The sequence below is a fragment of the Typopeltis vanoorti genome, chromosome 7 (assembly GCF_054136105.1).
Source record: "Typopeltis vanoorti isolate ZY-2024b chromosome 7, IOZ_Tvanoo_1.0, whole genome shotgun sequence".
Taxonomy (NCBI): domain Eukaryota; kingdom Metazoa; phylum Arthropoda; class Arachnida; order Uropygi; family Thelyphonidae; genus Typopeltis; species Typopeltis vanoorti.
Window position 1 is genome coordinate 30,894,099 of NC_143555.1, and position 16,992 is coordinate 30,911,090.

The window sequence follows — 16,992 nt, forward strand, 5'->3', positions numbered from 1 at the left end:
GAGGTTGAAATAGGCTTCAAGGAAAAGTAGCACATTCAATAGAGATAAATGTAACAAGAAAACGTTCAGTTATTATTATTATAACGGTGTCTCCATGGAGTCAGAAGACTCGTAGCAGTACACCCTACATTGGCACACTAACCATTATTCACGCAATACCTATCATACTTCTCCTTACCCAATTGTATCACGGAAATAATTTTCGTCTTTATGGCGTCGGATGCACTGTGGATATACGCTATATCTGGATGTGGGCGTTGTTCTAATTGATAAATATTGATATCCTGTGCGGTTTCAGAAGATCGCCTTCTTTCAGATCCTTTGCAATTGGACAATCGCTTCCACACACCAGAAATAATTGTCAGAATATTACAATTTTCTGTAAGGAAATTCAAAATTAGATCCTCAGAGAGCGATACGAACTACCCTCGTATATAGAGGTTAAATAATATTTAAAAAAAGACATCGGAAAGATTGCCCTTTTTTGTGAAAAGACAAAATATAAAGTATGAATAGCAAACTTTGCACATTCTTACTGAAAGCAAAATGCGCGTATCCTGTTACTGTGATAGTATTTCTTGAGTAAATGCTTACAACACTCGATTCATCTTCCCCAAGCATCCTGGCTTCATGGAAACCAATTAATGCTATGACACAGTTTGGACATCTTCGTCAGCCTTATGGAATGAAAAACCAAACATTCCGGTAGGGAAAAATTCTACCGCGCTGTATGAGACTAACTAAATTTCAGTTAAAACTTTCACGCCCTAGACGAAATTTGAACTTATCGTGTTTCTAACTAAAGGAAGTTGTTGTGACGGATCGGTCTTGAGAGGGTATGCGTATTATCTCAGTAGGTCTAATATTTTTTTGGTTTCTTGTTTAACTTTGTAATTTGACTGTTGTACTCTGTTTATATGGCTGCAAAGTTTCGGTAGATTTATATTATATCAGGAAATGCAAAACAACAAGAAACACGATTTTGTTATCCTTGTATTGGCTCCACATGAAAAGAATAAAATGGTTTCATAAGTTTGTGTTTGCTAAGTCTGCAATCATATCTACAAGGTCTTCTAAAAACTATTCAAATTGCACGTGAAATTATATTACGACAGTGTTCCACTTTGTACCTTCCTGCTAGTCCTTCCTGTTTAGCATCGGTTTGCTGTAATGAGCCAATAGTCGTAAACAGGATTTATTTTGTGTCGATTTTTCTACATTGAAATAAGTAAAATGGGGAATGAACATACTTTTTCTGAAAATAAAGCGCCCGTGCAAAGAGCGGGACGAGACATTTCATTGTATCGAAGAGACCTCGGATGCAAACTATCTTCAGGACGTGAGTAACTTTATAAGGGCTTTTCAACTGAAGTGAATTAGCAGTCTTATATGAAGGTGGCATGACAAGATTTCCAGAAAAAACTTGGTTTACTATTCATGCTAAGCAGATAAAACTGGTGGGAGAGAAGATGCAACAGCGCAGTGCAAAATACTGGATCAGGCGTTAGTAGTCTCTATTGTAATTCTATATTTCATCAAATAAAAAAAAAATAATAAAACAAAACTCATAATTACTAAAGCTAATATCTTCTGAGAAAAGCAGGATATTAACTGCAGTTCGGTTATGTAGAGGATAATATTTTTACGAATTCGAATTTCAGAGGGCAATTTATATTCTTCAAAAAAGTTAGCCTAGTCGCTGCTTCTAAATTCAGCCAACTTCCTCCTTTAAGTACTTGCCTCGCTTTTTAGGTATAAAGATGTTTACGAGATATCACTTACTTTTTCGAGTTTGTTCCTTGTCACAGTTAAGGACAAATTCTCGAAATTCATACAATACTACTTACAGTGGCTTTTGTATTTACAGCTTTTACAACTCCTCCCCCATTTTGGACCAGCAGTGTGGAAATTGTCAAGGTACACATGAAAGAAACAACTATTTTTCAGATTTGTTTGTAAATAGTTAATGATGTGAACTAGCTCTCAGGAGAAAGAAATTCCCTCCAAATCAAACTCCGACCTTTATTTTTGTCTAATCAGGTTTAATTTCTCAGTAAAAATTTAACTACTTAACTGTACTTTTGTTCAGAAAGCCTAAAACACACAGAAACAGAAATATGCTAAACAACCAAAGGATGCGACCTGTGAATGTGCCTGAGATGGATGCAGGCAATACTTTTCTCTTCCTTTTGCGCCAACAGGACGGATTTTTTTTCTTTAAAGAAATTTAAGAAATATCTGCATTCCAAATCAGTTGAACCATGTGATGTCGATGAACTGAACTTTGTTCTCTACTCTCCTCTTGATTTTTGTCTGAATGAACTAAATTTCTCAGAGGCCTTACAGCAATGTGGAAAATAGACCACAAATTTAGTTGAAATTGGATAAACAATTCTGCCAATAGAAATGGAAAAGAAATAGGAGAATCCTTTTTTTTTCGCATTTTTCCCAAAGCGATTTACTTTTTTAAATTGAATTTAATGTTTTTCATTATTTTAAAAGTTGTTGAAAAATAGTAGCTGACCGATGATATTCAACTTTAAATCGGAGTAAGGTAGGCTGCACTGACAGATGTTCAAACATTGAGGGAGGAGTCTTCTCCCTACTATCCTTGTCAACAGAGAACAAGTCTCAAGGCATGTTGGTTTGGAAGAACTGATCTGAGTTTGAATATTTCTTCTTGAGGATTACTGAAATTCACTCTTCGATCTGATAGGTCAAAAATCACTACGCACTACAAGGTAACCGAACTATTTTTATCATAAATTTGCTCTTCTGTGCAATTTTTCACGTATTCCTCTTTTTCTTTACAAACTATTCATACTGAAGAAAAACTGAGGATTTCTATTCTACAGTTTTTCTATCAAGTAAAAGGAATACTCGGCAAATTCCAAGGATTCCATAGTCTACCCATCATCATCTCAGTGACGTCACTTATCCTAATCTTATCTCTAACCATCACCCACAATGCCATACACGAACCATTACCCAGAATTACAAACTCAAACCAACGTGATGTTAATGACAGATGATCCCCAACAGAAATTCCGAACATTCCATATTCTGAACATCACCCAGAATTCCATACTAAAACATTACCCATAAGCCACCACTGAAAACAAACAAAAACAAAACACTCGCACAACTCATACAGAGGAGGTCACACACATCTATGAGAATAACGTCCCTTTCCACTTCAACTCAATGATGTCACATTGGACAGAAACCTACAAGGAACAAGAATCGAATATAATATAATCTTTTTATGGTCGTGACATACTTCAAGTACTTGTCATTTTTGTTAAATCCTGTTAATTAGGCCGTAAGAATATTAGACCATATTTTATGTTGCTTTTTCAATTACACACAGGAATTGTAATAACAGATCAGACTCCAGTTCTACTCATTTTCCAACTTGTGAATGCTGAACTTGATGACTTTTAGTTTCGGTATGTTTTCAAAAAGATGGGACTATTGAAGAATTAGATTAGAAGAATTTTAGATAACATCACGTATCTAAAAGCCAACACTTGAATAAGAGGGAAGTTCAGTTTATATTGCCTAATTGCGTCGTGAACGCAAATCAATAAAATAATTTTATACATACACGTGACTGCCATCATGCCACTAAACGGTGTGTAAAATCTAGAATGCTAATTTTTTTGGGAGAAGACGTGATTATTCAGTAAAAGTAGCTGGCTCCCCCCCCTTTATAGTAAAAAGCTACCGGAGGTTCTCATTTGTATAGTAAATACTGTCGAATACAACGACGGTTCTGTTCCCAGAGTATTTTCTAGTTTCTTAGTGATTCCAAGTAGACCTTTCGAATATGGGCAGTTAAAGAACAAAAGTTTCACGATGACTTTGCCTTTTGTTTTGGACTACTTGAAGACTGTTAAGGTATTTCGTGCTAGTCACATATATTTGAAACAATCTACCGGGACTACTAAGCGGTAGATTAAATTTAAATATCCCAAAAAGTTGACTTCTCTGTTAAATTAGACTGAGGTGAATGAAAACTTGAAGTGAAGTTTAAAATAGGTGGTAGTGTACGGAGAGTGATAGGACAGAGAAATTTTCGTCAAAGGAAGAAGTCATAGTCAGGAGATCCTAAACTGAATATTCCAGAATGGTACATCAGAGCGAGAATGTGCACAATCTCCACCTTTGAGACGAAAGAAATGAGTAGAATTGGAAATAGTGATTGACAAAGATGAAACTTGAGTATCAGAGAAAGTTGTTTAAGTTTTACAGGCTGGAGATGGAAATATGAACACTGTGGTGGGATCAGGGCCGTCGCCAGATTAGATCGCGCCCTGAGGCAAACAACTAAATATCGCCCCTGATGGATTATAAGACAAAAATATAAGAAAATCTCCACTTGCTGTTTTGTTTTTATTACAAGAGAAACATTAATGCAAAACGATTACATAATAATATTAATTAAATGTCTGTTCTATGGGAATATTGCACAATAAAACTGTTTATAAGCTCTTCTAAATTTAAATTATATGCTATGTCCACCTCTATCGATACAGTTGCTAGACCAACCAATCTTTCTTGGGTCATTGCTGTTCTCAAATAATTTTTAATAAGTTTGAGCTTGGAAAAACTTCTTTCCGCACTTGCTACGCTAACAGGAATTGTTGGATAAAATTTTATTGTAACCAACAGGTGTCATCAATGGCAGAACCATATTAAAAATGAGATATTGTGGTGGTGGTTTTTTTCTTTCAGTCCTTTCCAACCTTAGGTGGCTTTGTAGGATGCCCAACAAAGTGTTCCTGATGAGGTTTTTTACTCACTCCGATTTTATCCGGGCTCGGGACCTGCATATGGCTGGGACATACCCATGACTAATCCATGCGTGTTCACAGGGCCCATTTGCCTATTCTGGGGGGCGAAAAACCCGAGTTAGCGTTCGAAAAAAAAAAAAACCTAACCCCGTATGAGACCGGCTAACTCGACTTTTGTCGAAGGAGACCAGATAAGGGTTCCTCGCATCACTGATGGGAATTGAACCCATATCTTTCCGACCATAATGGCTTCTTCTATACTGACTGAGCTACGGAAACTCAGGAGATATTAAGGAACTTAATGATATGGAGTGTGCGTGAAATCTAATCAAAGGCAGAATAGTCACCTAAACGGAATCGGAGAGGAATGGTTAGAAAAGTGTTTGATGCCGGAAAGAGGATGAATCGATACAGTTATGAGATCGAAATATGCGATATGATAACATTGGAGTCTGACAAACAGCAGGCTAAATTGGAGGAAAACTGTTCAGCTGAAGTTAGTAATGTAAACTTATGTAGTATTGTCATATCTTGTACACCTCTCGAGAATACATATTAGAAATATGATGAATATAGGGAAAAACGTTAGGTATAATAAATTTTGACAGCAGTAACTGCATTATAGAATTGTTGCATGGCGAAAAGGTATCTCATACTCTGTGTGTAATATGGATAAATTATCTACTCCCATTCTCGGTTATTGTCGTGCAGTGTTCTTTGCACGTCCATATCACTACGTGGTTTGGCTATGTCTGTTTGTCTTGTTTACCGTTCGCGATTTGTCATACAATGTCAATGTAATCGAATTTTTCCCCTCTGAAAGATTTCCATTCACAAAGTAGCAAATAGTGTTATAAAGTGATTCGCGCATATTATTTCCTATTCGAGTGCTTCGTGACTTTGGAATTCAACTTATGAAACTTACTTGTTTCAAGGGAATCTTTTAATATTTCTTTGAATAAAATGTAGTGAAGGTGGAAAAGAATCACTAAGCAAGTAGAACGAGATAAAATCCGGCTAAGACTAATCGAGTGGTCTCTACAAAGCTTTTCTATCCCAAGGTTACGAGGCGGAGGAAATTAGTTTTAAAACAGTTTTTATTCCTTTACGCGCTTGTTTTCTGGCAATATTCTAAAATTTGCAATGTTTCAATAGTACATGTAATAAATCTAAAGAGAATGTTGGGAAAAAGTTTTTTTTTTCTCTTTCTGGCACCTAGATGGCGCTGCGTCAAACTTGTTTCGAAGAACTTCTGTAGATAAATTTACGTACGTTTATTGTTCTTTCCATTGTTTTATCTTTCGAATTTGTTTAATTGTTAATTATGTTTCTTATGATTACAGGTTCTCTAGTAACTAATGATTCTAGTACTTTTCTGTTAATATCTTCATATTTCTCTTTTCTGCTGCAATATTGAACGTATTTAGGAAATGCAAATCATCTTCGTTTACTGCTAGTAAGATATCACCAGCATATCCAATTCTTCATTTTTAATTTGTATTCCCCACTTTTCCATTTTGTTTAATTTATTTCATCCACCGCTAAATTCAGTAAGGTGGGACTTAATGAGTATCTAATTCCTTTAGTAATTTTAATTCCTCCATTTGGCTCTGCATTTATTGTAGATCTATTATCTATGCATATATATACATTCTTAATTAGTTATTTGCTTATTATGTTTTATAAATGTATTCTATGAAACGCTTTAGTTAAAACACCTGCAAAGAGAGATATTCTATGACGACTATTTGCTTTCATATAAAACTTTTTCTAAATCTTTGTTTCTCATCAAAAAGTTCAAATTATTATATTTCTAATTATAATTGTGCATAATTTTAATGTTGTGCAAACCAAACTTATTCTACGAATCTCTGGATTTTCTGCTCCTTTCTTGAAAACCGGTATTATTAGGTCTTTTGTCAGTCATTTGGAATATTTCTTTCCTTCAGTATTGTATCCAGAATGTCGCAATTCTACTAATCTAATTGTTTACCCTTCGTGTTTTAATACTCGATTCTGTATCTCATCTATTTCAGCTGATTTTTTTCTATTGTTTTGGTTCTCACTACTTCACTATCGTACAGTTTTTATATTCTTCATGCATTGATGCGTTTTGATTTATCTTGTAGACCTGTGAAATGCAGTTTTTCTTCCTTTCGTTAAGTTTATCACCTCTTCTTTCTATCATGATGTCCATCTGTGATTAGTTTATTAGTTTTTATACTGACTGGTTGCTTCTTTTGCTATTTCATGTTATATCTTTAAAATTTGGCCATTTTTTTTCCTTCTTGTTTTTGTCTTCTTGTTTCTAGTTTACCTAACAGTCGTTTCTGGTATATGTATTTTGTGCGTTCTTCCTGGAATAATCCTATCTTTTATGCGGGCTTATTCCAGGAAGAACGAAGAAATTATTCCATTTGATTATTTTATGCCTTTTCTAATCATCTTTCCAAGTACTAATTTAGGAATGCTTTCTATACCTGCTGATGTTAGAATTTTTATGTCCCCTTTTTTCTGATATTTCATGTTATGTTAAAAATTAAAAAAAAAAACTAAAAAAGTTAATCAAAAATTTGATTTTTTTGATCCTGTTGTATCCCTCATGTTATTTTATATTTTCTGATCAAAAGATGGATTATTTATGCTTAACTGATTATTAGTACGAAATTATAACAGATTTATTCCCTTTTCATTAATCTATTGGATAAAAATTTTAATGCATGGCTTGATTTTAATCCACTTTTCAATCTGTGTGATAACACGTTTTTTGAATTCTCTTCTTCCTATCAGATGGACTAACAATCATAGTGCAACAAAATCACGACTGATACTCCATTCTCAAAAAGCAACTCGTTCCCCCGATACATTCTGACCCCGTAGGCTTAAGACGTGTGTGTGTGTGTGTGTGTGTGAATGCAAAAACCATGTTTTCGCCTGGATTCAAATATTTTAACCCGGACTGTGAAATAAAGCATTAATAAAATGCATTTATCGATTTGATATATACAGGAATGCGCTGTAGATTTTATCTTAATAAATTTTAATCAGGTCCTACTTTCCCCTCTGTTTTTTTTTTCTATTTTTTTAGGTGCGGTAATATAAATCTAACGTTCAAAATAATTAATGATGATAAAAAAAATAATCGAAAGAAAGCAAAAAAAATAAAATAAAATAAAAAGTAGTGGATGGAAAAGAAAGCTTAATGAAATTACTTTATTCTCAGCACTGATTTAAATGAAATTTTTGCATAAGTTTAAGCTTATTTAAAACCAGCTGTGATCCGTCTTAAAACAATTAAGAAAATCATTACTTTCCAGTTTAAGGCATTGGAAAGTAATTCTTAGTTAAAAATCAACTATCGAAAAATCAGAATTGATTCAGAGATCATATTTCTGTTCACGTAGTATTAGGGATCGGAATGTGCAGTCCATTGTACGAGTAACTACCATCAGAAAGAGAAAAAACAAACACTCAAGAAATTGGGGCACGATGGAATACAAAAATGAAAGCAGGTGTAACCAAGTTGTATACTGTCACTATCAGCACCCCCTGGTGGTGGTGTGTTGAAAGTAAGTAGTTTTAGAGATTAGTATAATTTAGAAAAAAACTGGTTTAGAACCTTCATAAAATTGACTACGCTGATAATGATATTCTTAATATAATTGGCAGACCCCCCCCTTGATACTTTCCCATCTCCTTTCGAATACCTTTATCTATTGGCTTAGAAGTAAATTAGTGTTCTCCATATCAGGTTACTAGCCTGGCGAGGGATAGTCCAGTGGTAGGGTTGCTATCTTAAGGTTTCTGAACTTGCCTTCTTCCAAATTTAAACTCGTAGGAGAAATAGGTATATTGAAGGGGAAAGAGTAGATTTTCGAGGAGACATAAATATTGGCCAGAAATGGAAGGCCGTATAGCCCTCGAGCACTCTGATAGCATAACAGTCATAAAATAGGAAGAGTTGGCAGATAAAGCCTTACAGGAACGATTAAAGTGAATGGATCTTCCTCAAAGCAGAGGAAGAGGAGGATAGATCCAGCTAGGGGACCGTGGGAGTGCCCCTTCCTTTACTGTAAACATGGTTGTCCCTAATATCATATCCAAGAGAGATAAACCAAGGAGTCCGACAGGGATGTCCCCTTTCAGCAACTCTCTTTAATATTTATCTAAATGAAATAAATTTCCATTAAAGTACTAAACTTTCTCCTACTGTGGACGTTTCACAACAATCTTGTGTGAAATAAAATATACTATTATTCGTTCTCAGTGCTTGAAATGTCTTGTTTAAGGATGGAATTTTTAAATTAAACACAACAGTACTGTGACAACACGTTAATAGAACTAATGAAGGCCAAAGTGTCTGCCAGCTGTATTGATCCGATGGCATAGGCACTATGGCATGGACAATTCGACTGAACATTTAGTAGACGTTAAAAAAAAAAAAATTAATGAAATAAAACAATACTATTAGAATGGTTAAGAGATGGAGATCCTCCACCGTAGTAGTTATTTTTGCTTATTTTTTCTAATTTCGTAGATGTTGATGTCCAGCATCCTTTTCGTATTCAGAAAATGTGTAGAAATGCGTTCTTCGCGGTAACTTCAGATTTTTTTAAACAGTCAAACAAGAACTTTTTGACTCACTTTTCAACTGTTGCATTTATGTAAAAGATTTCTACACAGTTTCTCAGTGCGAATTTGCCTTTAAATTTTTCAGGTATATTCTTCTATTTTTACAACTTTAATAATTTGACGCTAATTTCTGTTCACATCATATGTAGTATTGATGCCATATATGAACCAGCCGGAGAAGGCGCACAATTTACAAACGCACAAGCAGTCTTTTGGCGTAATCTATAATAACTGAATAATAAATCAGATGCATGAACAAAATAAAAATTCATCTTTTTCAGTGCCATTGATATCCATGAGATGGTGTGAAGCAGTACACATTGAATAATAAAAACGTAAGCCCACATGTGGTGGGCTTACGTTTTTAGCCTGGAATAACATCTCCAAACTCTTTAACCCTAAATTGCGAAACTGATCAAAAGACCAAACATGGTAACTTAAGACACACACTAGACGTATAATATGCAAATAGTTTTACACTACACCTAAAGATGTGCATAAACCATTAAGGTGAAGTTGCAACTCAGCTTAGATTGAAAGGCAGAAATGCTGTCCTCTCGGAGACCAGGCTACCAAAATTTATACACGCATTCAGTTTACGAACATACCCTATTTTTCGTTATGGAGTTTTTTTCCAAAAAAAAAAAAAAAAAGTAGATTACAGCATCTAAATGCTGTGATTTCTAAATAAATAAAATGAATAAAATAAAAGTTTTAAATAATTTCTGACGAATTTGTTGAACAAGAAAATAAGCAGAATTTCGATAAGTAATAACAAAAATAGAAATGTAGCGACTAAAAAAAATGCATCGATTTCGTGAAACAATTGTGACAGCGAGAGACAAACTGAATCAAGATAAGTGTGAACACTTGGCTTCTCTTTCAATTCCAAAACCGAATATTTAACACTTTTCTTTTAAGAAAGGATATATATCCTTCTCCTCTACACACACACATCCCTGATATCATACAAAAACGTAATGATGATAATTAAGACACTCACATGTCTGCGAATATCGCTGAATTCTTTCCGAGCACCGAAAGACTACATGTTAAACTCCGACAGAACGAAGCAAATTATCTCAACTTTTATTTTGTTCATTATTTCCTGTATAAAAATGTCCACTTACGATCATAAATTGGTTTTCTTGAATGCCTAATAAGAAGATTAGTCCATTTCACCTAATTCATCATGCTATGTCCTACATAGCAACATGTGTTCTTACACTTGTCCTAGTCTTTTGTGGAAATCTTCCTCTTGACAGTAGAAAGGTCTAGAAAATTCCTCTCGTGAGATTTGAATGAAATCCGATTTCCAAACAATGCATAGTAAAAGTCTTCAACCAAGAAAGTGTTGCTGACTAAATTACATGACCTTCGAAATCTATAGAGATCATCTCCAAAGTGCTGAACATTGTATCATAGTTGTTAAACATTTATTTACCAAAATACATTTAAGACGTATTGTAATTTTAATAAAATTACAATTTTATTAAAACTGCTTGTTCATTATGTCCATTCTGCCTTGACACTGCAGCCCAACGTTTAGGAAGGTTTGTATTCCTTGAGCAACGTTTTGTTAATACATTTGATAAGTCAGATCACTATAAAAGAATTTTAAAAACGTTCTCTATGGATTTAGTAGTTTATCTCCCATTTTACAGAAACTGTTGAGTTAACGAAGCACTAGGAGATCATCACTTGGTCGAACATGCCTTCAGTCATCGCACTGTCACTTGATGTTATGTGCGTTTGCTTTTAGATTTTGCTGATGCCAAGTTCCTTGGGTATTCGCGGTGTAAAAATCCTTTCTTAGTTAAACCGAAAAAGTTCACCTCCTACATTATAAATTATTTCTCAGGAAACGGCAATTGCTCTTACTCTTTCTCCTACTGCTCCTTGACTGATGTGTGCGTTATTATTATTATGAAGTTTTTTTGTGTAGACAACATGATACTGCGCGCATTTAGATCTTTGATAAGCATTGACTCCGCACCCTCTTCATTGAAGTGAAACCATCCGTTGAAACTACGAATGCCCTTAGAGCGGTAATTGTTTTCTTTAACTGAAACCATTCCATTGATAAATCTTACTTTTGTTTCTTCCACTCGAACGATCAATGTTAAATGTTCCTAGTCAAGTGCGTACAAAGTTCGATATTCATCGCTGATAAGCTTGTTTTATATTTTTCAACCTAAATGCTTGTAAGTAATCATTATATGCTGCGGAAGCAAGTTGAAGGAAAAGGTAAGAATAATAGGCAGTTTTATTATTGTTAGGATTCTGTTACCGTCATGTATGATCGATTAATAAAATTAGTTTCCAGATGTCTGTTATTACACTTTCGTTTGTAATGAGCTTGAGCATCTCGACTGCCTGCTGTAGTTCATATTAACAAAAGAAAGTTAGTGTTTAGCCTCTTCCCCGGCAATGAAATGCAAAGTTTTCGATAATAATAATAAAAACAAATGACTACGTTTGGTAATATACTCACGCGAGTTACATAATAATGCCCCAAAGGAAGCACTGCAAGCAGTCACTACGAAAATTGTAAAGAAAAGAGATGTGACACACCTTTGAGGTAAACGTTCAGTTAACCTACAGGTTTCGACACACTCTCATGATAAGCAATGAGAAATAATCCACTATTTCCAGTAAAGGAGGATAAAATTCCAAATAAACCTCCTTCATGATAGAAAACGAATTGTATTCAGACATGGGAGAGCAAGATTGAAATGGACATGTGCAATCGGCAATTTGAACTTTCTTTCAGCCAATGTCTAAAAGAGGAATCGTGGTAAATATATTCATCTGCCCATATTGGATTTAGGGTATCAGAAAATCACCATACTTCCCCCCCCACACACACTTAATATCATTGCTACAATTGTTGAGATGAGGAAGGAAATGTAATTTAGGTGCACATGGTGGCGGGCGAGGGGGGGGGGAAGATGCGTGGCTTCATTAAAAGAAATTTCAATTAAAGAACTAAACTCGATTAAGGAAGGTTATTTTTCTGTACCAATACGTTGATTAAGCATTTTCAGGCAACTTAGGTGCCTGAAAATGCTTAACCTGAAAACGCACTTAGGTGCGATACTGAAATTTAGTGCTAGCGGTGTTTGAATTTTCGTTAAAAAAACATTTGGGGATTTCAATGTCAAAATGAAAAATAGGTACGCATACCTAATGAAGGTTTTATGTGACTCTCACCCATGATAGGCCGTAAATCTGTATTACATTAGCACCCTGGGTAGGCTAGTAATTTTTACGTTTTTTTTTTTTTTTTTTATTAATTTGATGTTTAATGCTATTTTTATATAATCGGGAATTTCTGTTCTAGAGACCAAACAAATATGAAACTTTTTCAAGCCACTTCTGTAATGCAGCGTGACTGTAAAGTTAATCTTTCACCCACAGAAAATTGAAAACATTCATAGCAACTAACATTACGGTTTTGCCACTGTGGCAAAACCGCAATGTTGGCAAAATTTACAATGGCGATAATTTACAATGGGCTCTCAAAAACACCCTCAGCCAGTGCAACCAATCCGTTTGGATTGGTTGCACTGGCTGAGGGTGTTTGGCATAAGGGTTTTGGCATAAGCCTTAGACTTCAAAAAAACCCAAAGAAAAAAGTCCAACGGCGTTAAGTCGCATGATCTGGGCGGCCAATTCTGATCACCAAAACGAGAAATTACACGACCAGGAAATGACTCATGCAGTAATTGAATTGTTTCTCAGGCTGTATGGCATGTGGCACCGTCTTGTTGAAACCACATGTCGTCCACATCCATATCTTGCAATTTAGGCACAAAAAACTGAATTATCATGTCGCGATAGTGAGCACCATTAACTGTTATTGACTTACCATCCGCATTTTCGAAGAAGAATGGACCCGTGATGCCTTGTGTGGTCATTTTTAATAACCCTGAACTGTCAACTGTCATGCTGTCTTTTTTTTTCTCGTTGGCAACACTTTACCGCGCAAATGGCGCTAAATTTAAATCTTGCGTGAATTTTGGGACACCCTATATATATATATATATATATATAAAAGTTTAATTACTGTAACCGGCCATTACAGTTTAGATAATGTCAAATACACTGATAGGTCTCAATTATGGACTTTGAGGTTGAAGATCTGTCACTGAATAGCGGCCATAGCAACAGAATTTAATATCAGAAAATCCCAGGTCGAAGTACGGTTAAGAATTTTTCCATAAATTGCGAAGAAGTGAAAAACTTAAGTACTCATATTTTATTTGAGCTGGCAGTTAAACAAGAAGTGACTCAATAATAAAACGGTGCTATAGCAATACAGTAGCGTCCTCGAGTAAGAACGGAAAATTTTCTCGAGTCTTGGCCTTCTCTAAATCAGAATATGTAGAACTTCATATGAAAAAAAGGCTTATTATGCACGACGTTGAGTGAGTTCAGCCGGAGCTTGGAAATCATGTCCAGTGCTAGCAACTTGTAATTTTCTCGGTATTAATGTCGACTGCTGTTATTAGATGATGTACCTTTCGACTATATAGCATCGTATAAACTTCACCATAATGGAGTTCCACTTTTCGTGGTGGGAAAATTCACTTAGAGTATTTTTCTGGTTGATTGATCGTGGTGGACCACAACATTGGCAAACCAAGTTTGCAGCCCTCTTTTGTATCTTCATCTGAGTTTTGGTAAAAGCAGTTGAGGCACTCAACCGAACGTAAGTGTTTTGCGACATGGAAATATATCATGATGTACGACCGTATTCAGAACTCGCAATCCTACTAAACTGTGACCCACTCTCAGGTTAGAGATGACGGTGGTGGTGGTATTGAGAAGAAGTTTTAATCTGATTGGTAAATTCTTTAACAAGATTTTGCTACATGTCTCTGTTTCACCATTGGTAATACTTAAATTGGTAATACTTTAAAATTGGATACGTTTTAATATTTAGGTTATCACCGAAAGGGGTTGCTGCAGCAGTAATCTCTAAAGTTAACAGCACTCTGCCGATTCACTATTTTCAGATGAAAACACTTGAATAGCCATTTAATCATATTTTGAATAAACTTGTGGTCATAAATTGTTGGACTACTGCATTAAGTGAAATGTATAACATATGAAGTATGTTAATGAATCTATCAGCAAACCAACGTGAATTCACATGGTGGACAGGAGACCAGAGCATTCTTGTGACTTAACTGTATTTTTTTTTTTAAATCTAAAGGCAGTGGAAGATCATATCAAGCTTTGCGTAAAATGGAAATATTTAATTATACATTGTTATTTAAATATTTATGCTGTATTATTACTAAATAAGGTTTTGCGCTTCGTTGAGCATGACAGATTATGATCAGTAAGTACATGTGGAAATTAAAATTAGTCCCTGAATATGCATACTCGCAACGTGAACTGAACGGTGCGATATCGAATTGTTAAATTGGGAGTTTTTTTAGTACCATCACGGCATGGTACACGATGACGAAAGAAATTAGTAACGGAAGTTAATAAGGGACAAATGTTGGAAAACACTAATATTTATGAGTATTATTATCCACTGTGGAGGAAGGCAGGAAACCTGTTTACAAAAGATAAAGGAATCTCACGTTTCAAGTAAGAAATAGGAACAATTTAAAATGACGGTAGGTGTAGAAATGCTAGGAAGTTATGAGCAGTTTTTGAGCATTGGCCTATCGACGATAACAAATACAGCGACATCTTAAAGCAAGATGTACAACTGCTGCAAGAACGTTTTTTATGCCTATAAAATATATTTAAGTCAAGTTCTTTGTGACGAAAGGAAATAAGCAGTCGTGTGTCATGGAAAATCCGTTAAAAATGAATTGTCCAGGCGCCTGGACATTTTTAATTTTTAATTGAGCTGATAATTAAAAAATTTAGTGCCACCACGGTTAGGTCTGTTCAGCAAATGAGATAGAAACTTCGTTTTTACTCAATACGTCCTTGAATCTTACAGCAGTACTAAAGACAGTTGTAAATGATTATTACTTGTCGTTAAATGAACGTTAGAAATGTCATTACTAAACATCGCGAGTGTGTGCTGACAATCACTTCACGAATCCAGATGTAACACGTCGAAAACAAATATTGTGCTGCCTTGCTGTTCAGGACTCGATAACTTGTGTAACTGATCCCGTCGAATTGTGAAGGGACAGAAGGTATAGTTGTCACGGGTTAGTAAGATATTGATTTCATAAGGGAAATGTGTGCTTAATGAGAGGTTCAGTCTCATTATTGAAATTACTCAAAATTAAAAACAAAACGTATCCTAATTCTCACTAGAAGTTGACTGCTTTGCATCGTTTGTTATATTTGGTTTAGTTGTATTACGCCTTAGTTTTTCTCATTAGTTCCTTTTGTGCAATGAATAGTTATTTACGTATCTTTTCTTAATTAGTTAAGTCATGTGTTTTGATATATTTATTTTCATACAGTTATCTTTTAACTGTTTCACCAAATGCTTTCCTTACATTATAATGAGATTTAGCATACTGTAATGATTTCTGTATTATTTGCTTTAACATAAATATGGCATCCGTTGACGCTTTTATTTTTCTTTAATCCTTGTTTATTCTCGGATAAGAAACAAAATTATACGTTGTATAAGTCCTTAAAGACATTTGATAGTAGGTATTATATCGAGATTAAAATACGAATTGTGAAATTAGTGAATTTCATGCCGTTGCCACCTCAAATGAACAAATGTGCTTGAGCGTACCAATATATTTCCAATTATTCTTGTACACAATTTTAATATTGTACAAAGCAAATTTGTTTCTCTGTAGATTTTCTGTATTTCAGTCTCGTTCTTAGCATAAAGGCCCTAAGTTCTTAATCAGAAAAAAAGCGATTAAGAAGTGCAAGTTATTTGACATTTTTATTTCATCAAACTGTGTTTAAAATATCAGCATTTCGAATTGTTTCCCCTACATATTCTGTATTTCTCTGTCTAATCTGCCCCAGCTGATTTTTTAACAGTTTGTGTCCTTTCCTGTGTATTGCAAAAGTACTACATTACTCATCACAGATATCGTTAGCTTTCTTTATATTATCTTTATTCTTTTCTGTGGTACATATCTTGAAAATAATCTCTTTCCGCTTATCTAAACCAATTTAATTTATTACGATATTCTTTATGTATTATAAAATATTGTGAGATGGTTATTCCAGTGTTCTTGTTCATTTTTTCTTTCCGCACTGCTTTTCTTTTTCGCTTAGCTTTATATTTTTCTTTTATACTGCTTCCTTGTAGGTGTCTATTAGGTGCAGTTTTCTTTCTTGCTTTTTTATATCATTCTGCCTTAGTTCAACATTACCACTACTTTATTTTTTCTACCAATGTTTTATTGTTTCATCAGTAATATCCTTAAGTGCTATCCATTTTTCTTATATTTCATATTTGCTGTTCTTTTTCAATACTGTTTTTTTTAAAAAAAAAAACTGTTAAACTTCGTACAACACCGGCTAACCCACTTTTACACACACACATACACACAAAAAAAAAAAAAAGGAAAAAAAAAAGAACTTGGAGGTTATCCCCAGGCTTCTA

General features: G+C 34.6%; 1 protein-coding gene across 3 annotated transcripts in view; it reads left to right on the plus strand.

Annotated features, from left to right (window-relative positions):
* LOC150104556 (alcohol dehydrogenase class-3-like) overlaps positions 1–16,992 on the plus strand; it is a 46,119-nt gene that overhangs the window by 580 nt on the left and 28,547 nt on the right. Inside the window, exon 1 of one of the 3 annotated variants that reach the window (XM_090395768.1) lies at positions 11,550–11,675. The exons of 1 other annotated variant lie outside the window; for it this stretch is intronic. The gene's annotated coding sequence lies outside the window, so the exon portion shown is untranslated. Of the gene's footprint in view, positions 1–11,549; positions 11,676–16,992 lie in introns of those variants that run through there. One more of the 3 variants, XM_090395770.1, reaches the window with a different exon arrangement.